This window comes from Rhipicephalus sanguineus, chromosome 9, assembly GCF_013339695.2.
Source record: "Rhipicephalus sanguineus isolate Rsan-2018 chromosome 9, BIME_Rsan_1.4, whole genome shotgun sequence".
Classification (NCBI taxonomy): domain Eukaryota; kingdom Metazoa; phylum Arthropoda; class Arachnida; order Ixodida; family Ixodidae; genus Rhipicephalus; species Rhipicephalus sanguineus.
Genome location: NC_051184.2, coordinates 23,437,738 through 23,457,512, shown reverse-complemented (window position 1 = coordinate 23,457,512; position 19,775 = coordinate 23,437,738). Strand labels below are relative to the sequence as shown.

General features: G+C 47.9%; 1 protein-coding gene across 1 annotated transcript in view; it reads left to right on the top strand.

Annotated features, from left to right (window-relative positions):
• The first annotated feature begins 476 nt into the window (after window positions 1-476).
• Window positions 477-19,775, top strand: part of LOC119404749 (uncharacterized) — a 94,864-nt gene continuing 75,565 nt past the window's right edge. The window contains exon 1 of the mRNA XM_049419003.1: window positions 477-694. The gene's annotated coding sequence lies outside the window, so the exon portion shown is untranslated. The remainder of the gene's footprint in view (window positions 695-19,775) is intronic.

Below are 19,775 nucleotides of genomic sequence, written 5' to 3'. Positions count from 1 at the left end.
TACACTGAGCATATTCCAGCACCGTTAGCGACAAGGTCCTGTGTGTCAGGAGGCGAATGGGCGTACACGTATATACACGGCCACCGGTTCAGTGGCTTCAGCTTTCATCCGCGCTTCCTCCACGCTAGGCGACAAGCGACACCATTGACCAGGACAGTGTCTCCATACAGACACGGACCAACCATTGACACCACCATTAGTCCGTCACACGTCGGAGAACTATAGCTTCCCCGACAACGGTTCTTTCACACAAATTCCACAACTCTTTTCATTTTGCGACTATGCATGTGCCTGCGCGTCATCGCGTCGGCGGCGGCGCACAATTGTGTATATCGGTCAGAGAACGGATGCGGATCCGACGCGCGCGGATGGGCCAGCCGGCCTCGCTGGACGTGCCGACGCGCCCTTCCGGATGTGACGTCCTGCCAGACGTCACGTCCTGGTGACGGTGCAAGAGCGGGCAGAGGGAGAAAGCTTTTAGCGGATGGTGGGGGTAAATGCCGCGTCCTGATGCAAGAGTTCCACTTAATGTGAAACCCGCGGGGAAGGAATGCCATGACGGATCGCCTCTCCGCGAGTGTGGGATTCTGAGCCACGAGGGGCTTGGTGGTTGCGAACGACAGCGCTCTGGACGCCGGGTGGTTTGCCTCTGGCACGCACACTGTTCTTCGTGTGAGTCGTCTCAGCCGCTGAGGTAGGTTGCGGAGTTTTCGATCGAATCTGTTAACGTTAGAGCGATGGACAATGAAACGTTCTGGACAAATCGCGCCCGTAGGAGAGCGGGAGAGAGTTACATGTGGTCCGCGCAGCGCGCTCGTTGATCAAGAACTTTGCAGTGTACCGATCATGGCACTTGAAGACGCGTTAGCGGGGACCTTTCGATATGCACGTATTGGATGAAGAAATAGCTGCTGTACTTAAAAGAAACATGCGTACAGTCCGTGTTTCTAAAAATAGTGCGCACGATAAGAACAACGTGATCCGAAACGAGTTGCTTTGATGACCATCAAACTTTAGTGAACAACAGATTAGATTTTCAACAGCGATTTTCGCAAGACCGCGACAAGTCCGTCAAGGTAGTGATGGTAGTTATTGGGCAGTTTTAGAATAGCGTACGCTAAGTTAGCGTTAGCGTTTTCGGCCCGCTATTTCCGTCACTTAACGGGAGCCCGCAAGCGGTTAGCGTACGACGCATGCGCAGTTGCGCGAAAAGCCAACGCAAAGCTTTGCGTACGCTATTCTAAAACTGCCTATTATTAAGATGAACAATGAATGCTGCAGCTTGGTAAGCTTTCAAAGAAACCGTTTGCGTTTTTGCGTGCCTGTAAGCGAACGAAAACGACCGTGTCCCTGGGTTTAAAGGTGATGCCCCCCACCCCCACCTTTGGTCGAGTCTGAAAGAAAAGCAAGCTTCGCAATGGATGCCAGAATGAAAATGAAGCGATTACGTGCATCTCACAACGGCCTGCTTTTGGTCCACGGCGTTCCGGGGTTAAAGGTGGGAATTAAACTGTTCTTGGAACGCTACACCAGTGGCCCTCGGCCACCATTGCCGTCAAAAACTTGCTTGGCCATAACCTTGCACTTTAAACAATGACGGGGCAGGTCCGACAGATTTAAGGTATACCGCAGACTTGGCGCCCCCCTCAGATGAGTGGGGGGGGGGGGGGGTGTCGCCCCCTTGCCCCCTCAACCCGCACACGCACGCCTATGCTCTCCCTGGCGAACTTTCGGCGGCAAGTTGGCCAAAACCGCACGCTTTGCTCACGAAGATGCGCGCGGTTTGTAGACGACGTGGACGCGCCGTCCAATAAGCTCACTAGTGTCCGGCTCGTGTTTAATAAGGGCTGCACACGCAGCGGTACACGCGACAGCGCGAAAGTCCGTGCTGCGGTATACGCGGCGACTCCATTCAAAAGTAGGTCGCGCATTTCACAGCCAAAAAAGCCACTGTGCGGCCCGGTGTGCCGCGACTCCCCCAGTTTGGGCTTGAATAAAGAGCCTCATCCTGCTGCAACGCTCGTGAGCGGTCACGCCGGTGACGCGACCCTGGACGCGATTCGTGTGGCGGTGTGCGTGTCGATACCGTTCGGAAGCCTTCGCGGGGCACGCTGTGCATTGTTGCGTGGCCAATGGAAATGTCGGCCGCTGTTGCCGACTGAGCATCGCTACTACACATATATATTACTCGTTAAGCTCCTGTAGCTTCTTCAGGTGCCCGCAAAAGGCGCAGAGTGTACGCGAGCGATGTATACAGGGTCGACCACATTTAGGTGGAACACTTCATTATAATTTTTATAGTAAAAGCTCGTTAAATCGACCCTTTGTTAATTCGGGAGATCGAATAATTCGGGCGCGTTACCTGGTCCCGTCAAGCGTATGTATTGTTTAATGGCATCAAAGTCTCGCTAATTGGGCCATATTTGACCGCAACCCGTTTTTCGCAGTTGGCCAAGCACGAAGCGCCGCGAACGTGCGAAGCAATGGAAAGAAAATGGCGTTCGCGAAGAACCGAAACGGCCGCGAGCCTTCGGAAAAACGTGGTCGCCGTCCACAATCTTAACACAATCGCGTTGATGGAGACCGAAGCTTCAGCGACTGCGGCAAATTTGTTTCGTTTTTGATTTTACTTGGCGCACGCGAACTGCGTGGGTAGTATATAGTTTTTCGCGGACGTCATCGTTTGAAGTGCCTACAATATCGCTAGCGACTGCATGTGGTCGAAGGTGCGACAAGCAGCAGTTTCGTTTTCGCCGCGTTCCTTCAGAACTGCGTAGTCGCCATCCATGATTGGGCGTTAGCGAGCCAGGTTTATTCATATTCAACAGGTTAGGTGCTCAGCAGTTTCGTTTCGACCCAGGGCGTAGGCCGCGCGCATGCCTTCAGAAATGCGTGGACGCGAGGTTCGTGTGTTTAGCGGCCACGGCCTCGTCCACAGCACATGCGGTACTCAGTAGCTTCGTTTTGAATTGGGGCAATGCGCGCGCACTGTTACAAAACTGAAACAGGATGGAAGCTGTGGAAGAGCATCAGACGAGGTCCGCATGCTAGCTGGCATAAAACTCCCTTGCTTCATTGTGATGGACAAACAATCAGTTGCCGGCCATTTTTCCGGCGAAAAAAAATTGTCTTCACGTGCGCGTATGGTGTTGTTGGGCGACACGTAATAAGGAATGGGCTCAGAGGACGTTTCGGCCTAAGACACGGGGGGCTCTTGAGCCACCGTCACATTGTGAACGAAGTCGAAATTCAGAAAATTGCGACGTTTGCGCTGCTCTTATGCAAATTAAGTACTGGATTTACGTATTCATCAAGAAAATGAAATGATTTGATGTAATAGACACTTGTTTATTGTTTTCTTGATACTTTCGATTATTGGGCATTCAGTTAAGTCGGTTTTTTTTTTTTCTGGTCCGTTGAAATCCTAAAGAGTAGAAGAGGCGCTGCGTGAACGCGCTTTTGTGTTGCGGGCTGGTACGCGGCGCAGCGGCAGGCGAAGACCGGCGGTGGCCAACGCGACCGGTGGGGACGCCGGCCAGCCCGAACACGCTTGGCGCGAGCGCCGAAGGAGAAGAAACGTATAGCTCTCCAATACAAAACGAAAGAGCGGCGCCCCCTGTCAAACAATACTGAAGAAACCGAATAATTCGCGCACGTGACATGCGCGTTGAACTCCCAAAAGCAAAAAAGGCCCCTCACGTCCTACGTCAAGTCCCCAGTAACTATATGGAGCCTATACAACCGCCGTCGTCGCGGCCGCGATGGGACTCTTCCCACCAGTTCTGTTCCTTACGCCAGGATGGCTCCTTTTCCGCGGGGATTTTGTAAGGTAGGGCCAGACAAGAACGCCTGGAAAGAAGAAGACACGTTTTGTTGGCGCTCGCGCTTGCTCGGCTTGGACCGCTGAGGCTTTCTTTTAATAAACGCGTTCTGTCTCAATGTTAAACCAATTTTACCTATGTATTTTCGTTAAAGGAACACACCGCCTAATACTTACCTAGTGGTTGCGCCTCAGTTAATGTTTGCTTTTTGATAGCTAAACCTAGCAGCCGTCACGATGGCTGGCCCTTGGGCAGGCATGGGCTCGATTCCCGACAAACAGAAAGACAGACAGAAAGACAGACAGAAGGACAGACAGAAGGGACAGACAGAAAGACGACCAAAAAGTTCTGCGTTTAAGTTCCCCAAGAAAGACTATACGTCTATTAAAAGTAAATATCATGCATATCTGAGTGCAACATCACTAGGTAAGTATTAGGTGCGTGTTCCTTTAATAGAAAATGCATACATACGGATTTTAAGGACCCTAGTTTTCTTAGCTGCGCTGAAAATGCATAGAATGGAAGCTTGAGCGAGTTGGTATGCGTTCATCTTTGTTGAAACAGCCGCTCACTAGACGACGACGAAGTAAAAGAAGGCACAGGACAGGCGCTGCCTGTCCTGTGCCTTCTTTTACTTCGTCGTCGTCTAGTGAGCGCTGTTTCAACAAAGCTGAAAATGCGACTGCGCTGAAATTGCCTTCCTCCGTGCCCTTCGCACGAGCTCATTGTTGTGTTCGGTTTCGGTCTGTTGCACTGTACGAATGCCATGGGTTGGTGTTGAAAAACTTTAGTTTGGAGAGGCCAAGAAGGTGAAAAAAAATATTTAAAAAATGAAAAAAGCAGCGTTGTGGGCGGCCTTCAGGCTGCCGTTGTGGTGGCGCCGCTCTGGCGTTCCTGTTTTACACCCAGGCGCGTGTAATAAAAAGTGTGTGAGAGTACTCGTTGAGTGCGGACGTTTCTCTGCTTCAGCGCTTCGCGCCAAACAGCGTTTTCGGCTGTCTGGCGTCCCCGCCGGTCGCGTTGGTCACCGCCGTCTTCGCCTGCTGCTGCGCCGGGGACTACCAGCACGCAGCACAGACTCATGTTTCCCGATGTATTGCCAGATGGCGTCCATATCTCACACAGCGCCTCTTCTTTGCTTACCGGAACAATTTGCAGCGAAGCACGCACGATACGCGGGCCAATTTTTCTTTCTGGTTCCTTGAAATTCCTAGTTAACCGAGCTTTATGTTGAGTATACGCCAATACAAACCGACGACGAAACGAAGGAATAATTGGACGTGACATGCGCGTTGAACTCCCAACAAAAATCACCGTTTGTGGTATAAACAATGAGACCCACTTCTTCTGTACTGATTAATCCTGACACGTTTGAGGCTTTAGTTCACCAATTTTACTCGCTGTGATAGTTAAACAGCTAAGCTAAATGGCACAGGCTCGATTCCTGCCCACGGCGGCCGCATTTTGATGAGGGCGAATAGAGGTTATGACTACAGTAAATCAAGGCTCAAATGCAAAAAAAACGCCTATACACATTGGATTGGCACGTGTACACGTTGAAGAACTCTAGGTGGGAAAAATAATGGCGTATTATTTCGGGCAATTAGGGTTGATTCCTAACTGCGGGCCCATTTACTTTTGGTGCTCGGTGAGTAAATCGCCTTTTTTATAATAATGAGGTTATTTGAAGGAGTTCTGTGACTGACGTGCGCAACGAGGTTCCTTGTCTTGTGCTTCCTTCATTTGGTGATTAACATACAAAAGGAAATGTTCTGGCCTGTTTAAATTACAGCCTTTCCCGATGTTTACTTCCAGCACACGATCATTACTCAATTACATGACATGCAAAAAATAACCACCTGAATATGTATTTGGTGAAGCCTAAGATACATTATTATTACAATTCATCACTTTCACCACTGCTGACACGAAGGTCATGGGTTCGATCCCGGTCACGGCAGTCTCATTTCTATGGAGGCAAAATGCTATAGAGGCCCAAGTACTGTGCGATGTCAGTGCACGGTAAAGAACACCAGATGGTCAAAATTTCCGGAGAACTCCGCTACGGCGTCTCTCATAACTATATCGTGGTTTTGGGACGTAAAACCCCAGGTATCATTATTACACCTCATCACCGCCTTTCTTCAGGTCTTGAGGTCTCCTTAATATGTTTTTTTTTTCTTAATAGTATACGTTGCTGGGCTAGTTGGTTCATAATCTTCAAAATTGGCTAGCGCGAAATCGACAAGGACTAAGAAGGAACACTGATAGCGCCTGTCCTGTACATCAGTGTTCCTTCTTAGTCCTTGTCGATTTCGCGCTCGCCAATTTTGAAGGTTTTTTTTTTCGTTTAGCACGCAGTGCAGCACTATTTGTTTTAATCCAGAGACTACATTGTTTCATAACCTCAGACGCCATTAGGATAGCATTCACAATTATCTACGTCATAATTTGTTCTGGTAGATTCGATAAAATGTTTGCATTCATGCTAAACGTATCGAAGAACTCTGTGGAATTTAATAAAAGTGGAAAAGGTACTTCACACAACTACACAACGTGGACGACTAAAGTTGCTACTACGGTAATGAATTGTTTCATAGCATCTCATTGTGACAACCCGGCTCTTGGCGTATCGACCTTCGCCGGGTAACATTAACGGTATAGCGACGTCAAAGCTGCAACCACAACTTTGTGTGAGGCACCTTCACTGCACTTTCACTGAAGGAGGTTAATTGAAAGTGCAGTTGCATGAATAAACCAAACGGAATATTGAGGTGTCTAGAGGCCCTTGTACTGTGCGATGTCAGTGCCCGTTAAAGAATACCAGACGGTCAAATTTCCAGGGACCTCTACGATGGTGTTCATCAGAATCACATCGTGGTTTTGGCGCGTAAAAACCCCAGATATTATTAATACTGAAAGGTGATTGAAAACGGAGGCACTATCATACTTGGCTGCTGTTGGCGAAGGTCTACAGGCAGAAATAGATCCAGATTTATTGAAGAACAAGCCCAATTGGTCCTTGAAGACCGCAAGAACTGTCACAAGGTTCAGATTAGCACATCCTGCGAGAATACTTAGAATGGTCCTGGAGAGAATACAGGGAGAAGACAAATACGTTCAGCTCACCGGAATTTCGACACGTGACTGGACGATTTGATACAAGTTCAAACATTGGCATGAGACAAACAATGGACAACTATAGGGCACCACATGAGTAGCCGCATAATCTTGATAAATTTAGAGCAACTTTATGACTCTGCCCGCGCAGGATGCCTGAAATAGCGTCATGGAAAAAAACAGCTATGCCAGGCTCATTGAGGCTTTGTACTGACAAAAAGTAAGGACAATATAGCTCACACGTCTCATCAATATTGGAAGCTTTTAGGTTGCAGTGAGGCTTATGTAGTTATGCGATCATATGCCCTTTCAGGATAAATACATTTGTGGACGGTCTGCTAAAATATCACTTGGCAAGTTGGCAATCTCGAAATGTGTTGCAGTAAAGTTTTTTTTTATAAAGAAGCTAAAACCAAGGAAAAAAAAATAGATTAGGCAGTTAGCCTGCAATACGGGAAGTCACTTATTGGAAGTCGTCACTTTGAAGTTTGAGCAAGGGGACAGCGAGAATGCGAAGTGAAGGGCTTTGATTCTGGGCTAGTTAAAGTCATCGTGAAACTTTCATCTGGTCTCACTTCAATATTACACAGTGCTTTCCTATTGGTAGATTTACTTAAGGGTATCATATTTCCCACAATTCACTTCCTTTGAATACAATCCCCCGATTCTTGGTCCATCCACCATCGTTGACATGCGCCATGGTTTAAAAGCGCCATATCGTAGATATCGCCATCTCGTTAGCTCCAATTGGCCTATAGGGTTGCTACTGCCTCTCTCATTGGTTAGAAATGCCGCCATTAAAGAACTTCATAATATGACGGAATTTGACGAGGTCCAGAAAAGCAGTACCCTAGCAAAGACCAGGAAAGATGTAAGAATTCGGAAACATTTTTAAGAGTTCCGGGCGACGGAAGTGCAACTTCCGTGTGCGTTAAAATCATTTCACACAAAGTCCCCTAGATAAACAGGGAGAATGCTTTCAACGCATCGGAGCCTTAGCCTCAAGTCACCACGCATTCTACGGCAGTCCCGCTATGCGACCAGGCGGGAGGTATTGCCAGCCGCAAGGTCCACGGATGGCTGCCGGACCTACTGCGGTGGTCTAAGTAATTATGGTGCTCGACTGCTGACCTGAAGGTCGCGGGATCGAATCCCAGGCGCGGCGGCTGCATTTCGATGAAGGCGCAATGCTATAGCTCGTGTACTGAGATTTAGGTGCACGGTAAATAATCCCAGGTGGTCGAAATTTACGGAGCCCTCTATTACGGCGTCCCTCATAATCGTATCGTTATTTTGGGACGTAAATACCCAACAATTTTTATACGAGGACTGCCGTAAGAATCAAAGTGGCATACAGAGCAGACACAGCCTGAAAAAAGAACATAAACTATATTCAGATCTTTTCATTCCGTCGGACATTGTTTCTATACCTAGCGACTAAAGTGCGCTGGTGCCAGAAATTTGCACACCGTTATCTAACGGGAGCAAAATGTCACGAGCAGCACGGACGCGGAAGACAACGAAGGCCAAAACGGGATGAGTAATTCAAGGCCCCTTTCCAGTGTCCGAACCCAAGCTCAACTAGCAAAATCAACGCCAGGGATATACACACAAGTGCCCCCGAAATGCCACTCCGCGCAAGTCACGTACACGTCCCAATTAGCGCGTGCCCGCGGAGCCATCCTTCCAAGGTCGTCGTCTTGACGCACAACGGTCGGCCACCCTTTGAGCACTAACCCTTCCGCCACCGGAAGTTTGCTTTTTTGCTGTTCTATCTAGCGTTCGTGGTCAGTTCCACAGTTCAAAGAGGATCGCTTTTGTGTCGTGCGAACGATGTTCTCACATAGCCTTTCATATATACGCTGGCCGGTTTTACAAAGAAGCGCGAGGTCAGCAAGCTCTTTTACGTTTTTGGAATCCGCGTCTACTGGCGGAATCCCGAGCGCCGCGCACGCGCAATGTATCCAGCCGTTCCTCGGAACAGTGAAGCGATGTGAGGGAGAGAAGCTTCGTATATGAATCTCTGGTGAAGGGGGCACGGCGCGATGTGTTTTGTTGAGCGCTTGCTGGTCGGTTCTTCTCTCTTGTCAGGCGGTCGCGGCAAACGTTCCACAAGAGGAAGAGCTATGTGGGTCATCCGCGTCCTTCCATAATCAGGCGCTATCAAAACGCGTGCGAGAGAGCGCGCGCGCTTATTCAAATGACCCCTTCGCGGCGCGTCAGCCTTGCACGCTGCATGGTGGCGCGCGGTTTTCACTTTGTGGCTGCCGCGGTGCGTGGCTGCAACTCTCTCTTTCTATCATCCGGTATCCCTCCCGTTCTTCCTCTGTCCCTAATGTGCGTTGCAACGGCAGCTCGCCTGGTAACTTTGTTTCTCACCGAACCGCGGCACCTTCGTGACGGAACTTTAACGCTGCCGCGTTAACTCGTACAAAATTGACTATTTGTGCGCGACCTGTAACTAAGCTATTCAACGTGGAGGACGCCTTTTTCCCAGGGTTTTACTGACGTTACCCTTTCCCTTTCCCTCTATTGCGGAGGGTCTGCGAATTTCGTTTTAACGAGGAGAGTTGGGCTCGATGCTGGTGCATTTGCTGTGACATATTACTAAGATCGGAAGCGCGGCCGAGGACGGCGAAGGGTTAGGTGGAGAGATGAAATTATTAAAATTGCAGCCTTAAATGAATTGGCTCGCACAGGACAGGTTGGGTTGGAGACCGCTACGGCGAGTCTTATAGCCTGAGTTGCTTTGCGACGCTAGACTCCATAAACCAACCATCGTGATCACAAGCAGTTCTATGATACACGGTGTCTCTCATGGCCTAGGTGTTGCTATGTGACGTTAAAATCAATCAATCAATCAATCAATCAATCAATCAATCAATCAATCAATCAATCAATCAATCAATCAATCAATCAATCAATCAATCAATCAATCAATCAATCAATCAATCAATCAATCAATCAATCAATAAACTTTGCGGAGAAGGACCCAAGCAAAATGAGTAGGGCGTATGATGGGCACTCCAGAATGTGACGCACCCATCGGGTGGCGGCACGTGACGCCCAGCCCATGTCAGGTCACAGGACGGATTGAGCATTGCAGCGACGTCATTTGACGGTGGCTCTACTGATTAGGAATGTGCAAAAGCTAATAACGCACCGCATGACGAAGAAACACGAGGTACAGGTAAGAGTTTTAACTTTCAATTATATTTATTTGAAGAAAGGTTCCTTTTTGTACAGTACAGCCAGTTGCGCAGCTACATCGGCGCAAAACAATCAGGTACGACCACATGTTTATGTAATCATGCTCTCCACAAATTGTGATTCTCTTCTACATAGGACATGATTACACAAACATGTGGTTTTACATGGTTATTCTGCCCAAATATAACTGCGCACCTGGCTGCACTGTATAAAAAGTAACCTTTCTGCAAATAAACCTAGTTGCAAGATGACGCTCTTTCCTGTACCTCTTCTTTCTTCGCCTTGCGTTGCCTTATTACCTTTTGCACTGTATGAACCAACTAGCCCAACAATGTGTTTTATTACATTAGGGATGTTGTTGAGCGTGCACGTGCGCATCTAAGAGACATTGCTTTTTCCGCCTTGCTATAACGTGTCGCGGCAGCCAGGCAGCGGCGGACGGGTGTACGGCATGACGAGAGTGTCGATCCATGAAGGCGGGTGTAGTGGAGGTCGACTCTCAAGTTTTACAGAAAAAGTGAAACAGCATGTCCAAGGAAATAGCGAAGAGACGTACGTTACCAAATGTACAGCTTGAGGCGAATTTGCTCTGCGCATGGAGAGATAGGAATACGTTAAACATCAATACTTCTTCTTTGAACTTCAACTATAACTTATATCCGGAGCTAATCGCTCAATATTGCCACGCCCGCTTCTTCTTTTATTTTAATGCGTTCGAGTTTGACCAGCAAGGACGGTTATCAACGCTCGACGCTGGCCGCGAAGCAGTGTTCGAGAAGCTTCACGATTTTAGTAGATCGTTTTGTTAAGATTGCGCGCCGCACGCGAATGTTCCAGCTTTGTCGAGAGATAACGCCGCCACCAGCGATATTGCTGGAAAGTTCCATAGCGCCTGTATAAAAGCCGACGCGCTTGACCGCTTGTCAGTTGATCGACGGACGACGCCCTGTTCGCCGCTATCATTGTACAGCGTGTATTGCTGTAGTTCTAGTTCTCATTTTCCGGCCACAAGTTCGGCCAAATAAACAGTTTCATCCTGCAAACGCCGACTGCTGTCTTCGTCGACGTCACGACCACGTGACAATATATGGATGCCCCTCACTCACGTTCGTCGCGTCACACAACGTGTAATTCGTCGGTATGGTATCCCTGTCATTACGACCACATTGTTGCGCCAGATGCTTGAAGCCTTATATAAATAACTTTCTTGTTTCCTCAAATGGTGGCTTTTATATATGATTTCCTGTAGCTTGGACGAGGCCTTACTTCTCTGATACATTAGAGGCATTGAAGGAAACTGGAACTTTCGAGAGGTAGCACTATATAGGCTAGTTGGCGAGACATTCTAGGCTGAAGGACTTGAGCCTAATAAGAAACTGACACTATAAAACGGCTGAAAAGAGGAAGAAAAGCTTTTATGTGTGGAAGGGAGCACACGGTAGAATCGAAGTCCAGGATGACGTGGCCCTGAGCTCGTTCACAAGACGATGCTGGTCTTTAGAGCTTCAGCTCGCACTCCACATTATACGCATTTTATCATCCGCCGGGCACTCCGGGCACATATCTTTACCACGGTTTAGGGAGCTGCACTGGGCCCATGGCGGTAATCCCCACTTCCAACCCTTCCCTGTCCTCGAGGGAAGCCACTCTTCGAGCCACCGGCTCGGACGGTGGATCGGACCTGTCTAGAGGAGTCGGCCAAGGGGGCTCCCGGACGTCTTGGAGCCCTACCACACTTAGATAATTTGAGTAAAGTTTGATCCTCCCCCTCCCTCGTATGCTGTAGTCACCCCTCCCCCCCCCCCCCCACCCCCAAATAATGGAGAATCCTGCGCACGCCTATGGCTGGTCGAGTGGTGGGTGGTATCGAAAGTGTCGCGCCCACGCTCCTATGCCATATGGCGGAGGGCATTTGGTGCCACTGGCGTAGCCAGGATGGGGTGGGTTGAGGGGGCTCAACCGCCTCCCCCCCCCCCTTCCCGAAATTTTGCAAGTTTTCATGTGTATATGTAGACGCACACATAGAAACACACGTACGAACACACAAACATTGGTTGAACCCCCCCGTCCTCCCCCCCCCCCCCCCTCCCTTTACGCCTCTGTTAGGCGCGGGGCATAAGGTGAAGAAACACACATACAAACATTAACGCCCGACAGCCCTGTACAATTGAATACATCGCAGCTGTAGCATCGATGTCGAATCTGTGGCCGCAAAGTGACCGATCGCGGACGGGTCAGCGCTCTGTAAAAAAAATATAATAAAAAAAAAACGCGAAAGGGAAGCACGGCACTTGTCGCCGGCCAGCCTGACAACCGGACACCCGCCGCCGCTGTCGTTTTCATGTGGTAACGAGACGGAATGACGGACGTCGAGGAAGGGCTCCACCGGAGAGAGGGAGAGGGCGTATGCACCTAGTGCGAGGGCGACAGTGCTACAGTTCAGTTTGCTGCATATACGGGCGAGAGCTGCAGGCGTGTGAGAACGCTGCTAACCGGAACCACCAGCGGCGTGCGTGCAATACACGAGAGGACGAGTGAAACGAAACGAATACCAGAAAAAGGAAGGACCTGCCGTCAGAAGGAGATTGCGAGGGTGAGGACAGAAAGGAGAGGGTTTTCATCGCGCAGAAAGAAAACAAAAGCGTAACTAGAAAGAAACGGTGAACGGGCATGCTGGCATCGTCGTTGTCATACGGTTAACCGCCGCCGCCGCCGCCGCCGCCGCCGCGGACAGCTCTATTCTTATGCAGAAATGGACCCCGCTGGCGAAGCGACGAATTGCGGGACACAGCACGCACACGGAGAGGTCACAGTTCTTTTGCGGAGTGAAAGTATGTGCGTTGTGTGAGTGTGCCCGTGCTCTATGCGTTTGACGTTTCGGTGTCTAAAAATGGCCACCGTTGACTTCACTGTGAGCACGATAGCGATCGCTATACGGCTTCCTACTCGTCGTTCTCTGCTCGTTATTATTATTTTTCATATCTGAGCCAGTGCAAAGGCACTGTGTAAGCGGCTAAATTAACGGCAGCTTAATAGCGCGCTCTAGAATGGAGCTGTAGTTGGAAAGAATGAAGGGGGGGGGGGGGAGTTACAACACTGCTCTGCATTTCCAGACTATGCTTAAGCATTGCGGTTGTTGTTGCTTACTTCTCTAAGGCTTAATAAGATAGGAGGGGACGGATAAAAGCATAGAGTTTCCCACAATACTTACAAGATGGAAGTGACGCGTTGCGATCCTTCAGCCATGGTGGGAATGATGAGTGGAACATGGATTTGCCTAGTCTTCGTGCTTGCAGCTTCGAGCGCATTTGTGCCTTTGTTTGTTGCTGTGCTTTGGGCTTTTGTTTCGGATAAAAGTATGGCTCGTTGTGAACCTCGTGAGCTGATTTCAATTGTTCCGCCTAAAAGGGCCAAGGTGGTAAACTGGGACTGCTGAACTTTTGCTAAACTTCTTTCGACGAAGCGGCTGCAGGCTACACGGAGCCGAAAGAACGAAGCTTAGGCAAATCCTTGTACTATCCGTCATACCCATGCTGGCTGAATCGCCATGCGTTGCAGCTCCCATAGACACTAGCGCCATACTTCCCTCTAGTGTAGTATCATGAAACTATGGAGAAAGGGCTTCATGAAGAACGACTGCTGAACGTTGAGATTGGGTGCGGCTGGTAGGTGGTGGCGATAATGATGACGGTTATTGTAGTGATTAGGAATAAGAAAATCGGCGGGTTCGAGTGCATTCATGGTTAGAAGCGTAAAAAAAAAAAAATTAGCAGACGAACCGTTCACAAAAGGGCGTGTCGCCAACTCTTTCATTGCCCCTGTTGTTTTACGCGGTGATCCATAGATGATGGTGATAGCGGTAGTCGTATTAAGCACGCTGATAGAACGACGAGCCAGCTGAGTGATATCGCTTAGATGCAACACGTAATGATACAACGTAAGGGAAAATAAAAATAAGACATCGATAGAAGAGAAAAATCAGGCGAGAACTATGCTGTCACAATGAAGTTCCGTTTCCACAAGCGTACCAAATGGCGGAACTTACTTGGAGGCGTGATCACCGGCACGAAACTAGCTAAAAAAAAATTGGTGGCAGTTTTTCAAAAAGTTTTTATGGTTGAAAGTAACTGCTGACTTTCTCTTGCGCATATGAAAACGTTACGAACAGTACCCTGGATAAAAAAGCCGATACATTTTTACACTAGCAAGACTAAACCAAAAAAAGGACAAGACAGCGCACCGAAATATTTTTTTTTTCATTGATAAAAGAAATCTAGCTTGAATCGTGAAATCCAAAGGGAGTAGCAGCCTCAAGTCTTTAGCACGAGCAAGGCTAGCGCAGAAGAAGTCTGAATGAACACATACGAGACACGACACTGCAGTTGACTGTGTGTTCATGTATGTCTTAATTTGCATTTCTCGTCTCATCGCCTTATTGGAGAACCTTGAGTATGCAAATACCAATTTACCCGAGGCGTTGACGGTAGTTGCAGAGCTGCTAGCGACGTTTTCGTGGCGTTTTATTCAACAACAATGCGCTTGAAAAAAAAAATCATTCGCGATAGAGCGCGTGTCCAAAGAAAACAATGAAAGTACTGCAAGTTAGCGATTGTCTCTGATTTCTTGTCTCACCAGCAGTTGAGCAGAAAATGTAAGTCACTGCAACATTATCTTTGCGTGTCTCTGGTTGGCTACCGCACCACCAGATGTCGCTACAGGCGTTATTGCTACCACATGCATCTCCGGCAAGCTGTAATCGTCAAACGGTAAACTCTCTACGGTACATAAGTATTCCAATGGTAACCGATGATTCAGAGACCAATATTTAGTCGGTTGTCCCACATTCATACTTCTCATTCGGGGCAGTGATTTCGGAGCCGGCGGCCAGCCGAGGCTCTCAAAGGTACCACAGTGCAGGAGAGACATTCACGAGGATGGTAGTTGGTATTGCATCTTACAGCGATGGTAGTTGGTATTGCAAAGTTACAGCGCACACAGACGGGGACAAAGTGAAGAAGGAACAATACACAACGCTGAATTACAAATGATAACTACTTCTTGCGCATGGAGTACCAACTAGCTCGAACCCACACCTTGTACAAATGATACTTTATTTCGAAGTAGCAAAACGTATGTAGACTGAACCAGCAAATGACTTTCTCTGGTTCAGTAGCTTTGAGAGCGTTGTCATTGTCTAGTTCATCGTATGTATGTTTTGCTCCTTCTTTCAGCGCTGTGTCTTGTTTCATCATCACATTGTTCAAGCCTGTGTGCGCAGTAACATTTCTAAGAGGACATACGTGCCGGGCAACATTTTCTCTTTCGTGCCCAAGTCCCGACAGCCATCTATTTTCCTGTTACTAAAAACCGCGGGGCTCGTACAGTCCGCGTGCCACAGGCGAATGCCGAATCACGATGGGCGCAGCGCACGCCGCGCCGCTGTGCCACACGTAAGCTAAAATATTCTGTTAAACGATTACCACAGAGCGGAACTCCGTGTTAATAATACTTCAGTGCTCGTACTTGGAAAGGTATTCCTCACGAAACCAGCAGTGCATGCTAACGCATTTCTCGAGAACACACCTAATATTTCCGCAGCACACCACTTTCACTGCAATGCAGCCCTGAGAAAGGTGAAGTGATCTTGAAGAGCAAGATTAGGGCTCTCGTGAAGCTTTTGTCTCAGTCTGCTTTTTTTTTTTTTTTGGTGCCACAGAATTATCGAACATTCCGATACCCATTGTCTTCTTTCTTTCCTTTCGTACATATCGTATTCTTTACATCCGGGAGCGTGGCTGTACGCTTCACTGGGGTTCCGACAGGCGGCGCCACCAAGCAGAGACAATAGCACCCACTCCGAAACCTTGAGGCAGGAAGCCTTTTGTACGCGCATAAAAAGGCGACGCTATTGCGTACGCCCTTTCCACCCACCTTTTTTTTTTCCAGGAGAGTCTGCCGGCAGATTCCTCCTCTTCCTCTTGTTTCGTGACGTCAGAACACGGCCCACATATATTTCCGAGGCCAGTGGCGGCGCCTGGTGGCTCCACGCCAACGCTGCCCTCTACTGCGCCGCCACCTGTGGGAAACGAGTGGAAACCTACTACGGTTGTAAAGCAGGAAAGAGAGGGGCGGGGGAGGGGGTTTCAAGGGGGTGGTCCCAAAACCACGATATATTATGTCTTTGCGACACGCAATATAATTGACTGTCTATAAATGCGTGAAATTTACATAATTGAATGCCACGGTTCTTGATACCAAATATAAAGCAAGTGAAAATGTTAGAATAAACGATAATGTATTTACAGCAATTATTCGTAATTACAACGACAATAATTTTCTAATTATTCCATAGTCAATCATGCTATATTTCTCCGTAAACCAAATTCAACGACCCATTCAAATTACATGCGATAGTTTAAAAAATGATTAAAATATTTTGAAATTCCTGCCGAAAGGCCCCAGGTGTAACGTTTCGTCAAAGACGGTAATGCCTTCACCAAAGTTTGAAATATTTTGCTCCATCGTGTGGAGCAAAATATTTCAACCAGAAATTATCGAAAGGAACTTTAGGCAACAAGAATACTTGATTTACCATTAGCGCAGTGTTTGCAGTCTGTTGCATGCAAATAGTGCACATAAATGGCAAAAGTAAGTCACGTCTCCAAATGTGGGCGCCGAGTCTGAAATGGTCACGATTGACGCCGTAGTGGAGGGCTCCGGAAATTTCCACCACCTAGGGATCTTTAGCGTGTATCTAAATCTAAGCATACAGGGTCGCTAGCATTTTGCCTCCATCAAAATGAGGCTGCCGCAACCGGGACTCGATCCCGCGACCATCGGGTCAGCAGTCTAGCAGTGGCGTAAATCCAGTTAAATCACAAGGGGGGACAAACATCCTACCATAGCGGGCATTTTTTTATTTATATAGATATTATTATCATGCTTTGAAATAAAATTAAAAACAAAACAAGCGTGGGTACCCAGGTTATGTAATTGTATTTTTCTATGGAATCTTCTCCGAAAGCGGTGAAGCGGCAGTTGCGATTTCCATAGCCTCAAATAGCTGAAGGGTGTGAACACAGGCCTACACACACTACAAAATAAACAGGGATTAACAAAAAAAAGTTGATTGCACTATACTTAACTCTGAAGCAATTCAAATATATGGAGTTTGAAAGATAAATCTCAAGGGGGGGGGGGGGGGCAATGCAAAGGGTGTCCCCCCGAGCCTGAACACAAGAGGGGGGGGGGGGTCAGGACCCCCCTAACCCTCCGTGATTTACGCCAGTGCTGCCGTGGAAGGACAACGGCGTAACTGCGGCTTGGTGCAGCTGCTCCTACAAGTGTTCTTCTCCGTCAAGCTCTGCGTCACTAACGGAAAAACCTCCTCATGCCGGCCCTCTCTCTTGCTCTACTGGGCTGTGCGGTTGCCGATTCTGTGGTGGCGCCATCCGGCGCCGTTTATAAGTACAGCGGAGGCACGGAGAACCGGTCATAACTTCCGGCGTGCCGGCTATCCCGGAGTCTCTGAAGGAGCGCCGCTGTTTTTAGACCATGCCGTCAGAGGGCGCCACCTCTGCAGACGCATCGAGGGTTCCTATTCTTCCCCTCCTTCTCCTACAAGAACAAATAACGGCATAGAAGTTAGGCCGAATTGGAAATTGAACAACATCGCTCACAGGCCAAAGCTTTGTTATTTATTTATTTATTTATTTATTTATTTATTTATTTATTTATTTATTTATTTATTTATTTATTTATTTATTTATTTATTTATTCATTTATTCATTCAGTATACCTTAAACGCCCTGGTCAGAGCATAGGGTAACATACAATTAAGTAGGAGTAAAAAGAATGCAAACGTAAACTGTTCAACTATGGAAATTAGATACAACATAACAACAGCGACATTAATAACAACGATAGTAAAACAGTGCAATTTCAAAGTACACGCAGCCACCCAATATATATGCATCGAATTGAGGAAATGATTAATAAATGATGCCGGGTGTAGTTAGAGTGTAGTTGCTCATGGAACTTATTGTTCTTAGTCACACCAGCTGTCACGCCGGGAAGGTGCGACATGCAGTCTCACTTGCCACAGTGATATTGCATGTGTCAAAGCAGGTAAGGTGAATGCACGTGTTCTATACTAGAGAGAGAGGAAGAGAGAAAACACTTTATTTGCACCCTTTAGAGAGTATGGGTGATCGCGGAAAATACGCATAAAGCTGAATGGGATGCTCGTAGTATCCGCTCATCCGTGATAAAAATGTCAGGTGAGTTAACATAGTAGCACGGCGGGTTTAAGACGATGTCGCTGACTGACTGAAGGCGACGTCATAAAGGCCACAAAGCAACAGTTTCGCACAAAATCGTGAGGTGCAATATGCTCGCTGCCACGCCGGTTTCTGCCGAACAACGTACACTCGTGGTTCACTTCACGAGTGTAGGAACGCAACCGCCTATTCTTAATGGAGATGCATTTGTGGTGACTCACCCATCCCTGATACACCCATCGATCAGTCCAAGCTAAAGAAAATGGTATGAACATTCAATACACTCGTATTATTTTATTTATTACAACGGAGCACAGTGGCTCTACTATATCTGCCTACTGCAGTAATATTGCATTATTTTATTGCACAGGGTGCAGGCTGAAGGAATCTCAGAAGGTTAAAACTATGTGTTGAGAAAAAATAGAGGAGGCGCTGGTTGAGAACAAGAGTGGACATGACGATTCAACTATTTAATGTAGCAGGTACCCTACTATACGACAGAGCGGTTATCTGCCCCAGACTATTTACAATACAATAATTCACAGTAACAATGCATGCAGAGAAGGAGACTTACAGAGATGCGTCAAGAAAAAAAAAAAAGGAAGGGGGGGTGTGAGACCTCTACTATAGTATAGAGGCAAGTTGTCCCTGCGAAAATAAGCGTGCTGCGTTTAAAGATAGGACGATTTTGAGGGCTATTTACTATGGGAAAACACCAATCCGTCCTGTTACCAGATGAAGTCCAAAATGGCGAACGCAAAATATGACTGCGCCTGGAACAAAATGTGATGGAGGCGAAATGCTAGAGTACCATGTACTTAGATTTAAAGGCCAACTCCGGCGATTTTTCGAGGTCGATGGATCTCAATGAAATTCGCTGGGTACGTTCCTTTGCACGTTTCCGTCATGTATGCCAAATTACAGGCTTGAGACATGCGCAGATTGTTTGCAAATGAATTTTAAAGATTGTCTGCAAACACCCTCCTGGCTTCCCACAATTATTGGCAACATTGCGTCTGTGACGTCAGTACTGGGAAGGCGGCGGAAGTGACGCAGCCGAGGGCACCGCTAACTTCGGCCGCTACAGCGAGCGTCTTCTGTGCTGGCCGAGACACTGTCAGTATCAGACGCGGCACTGTCAGTCGCAGACATTACAGCTGATGCGCGGCGTGCTGACCTCTCCACTGTGCGTCTGCTCGTCCCGGCTGTCACAGTTTTCATATCCCGCACCGGCGTGACCGGCATGCCTTGCACGACTTCCGGTTCGTTCGTAACAACGTCTACGTCATACGTAGACAGTACACTCGGTTGGGTTTCGGTTTCGGTGTTGCGCTCTTTTGCTTAT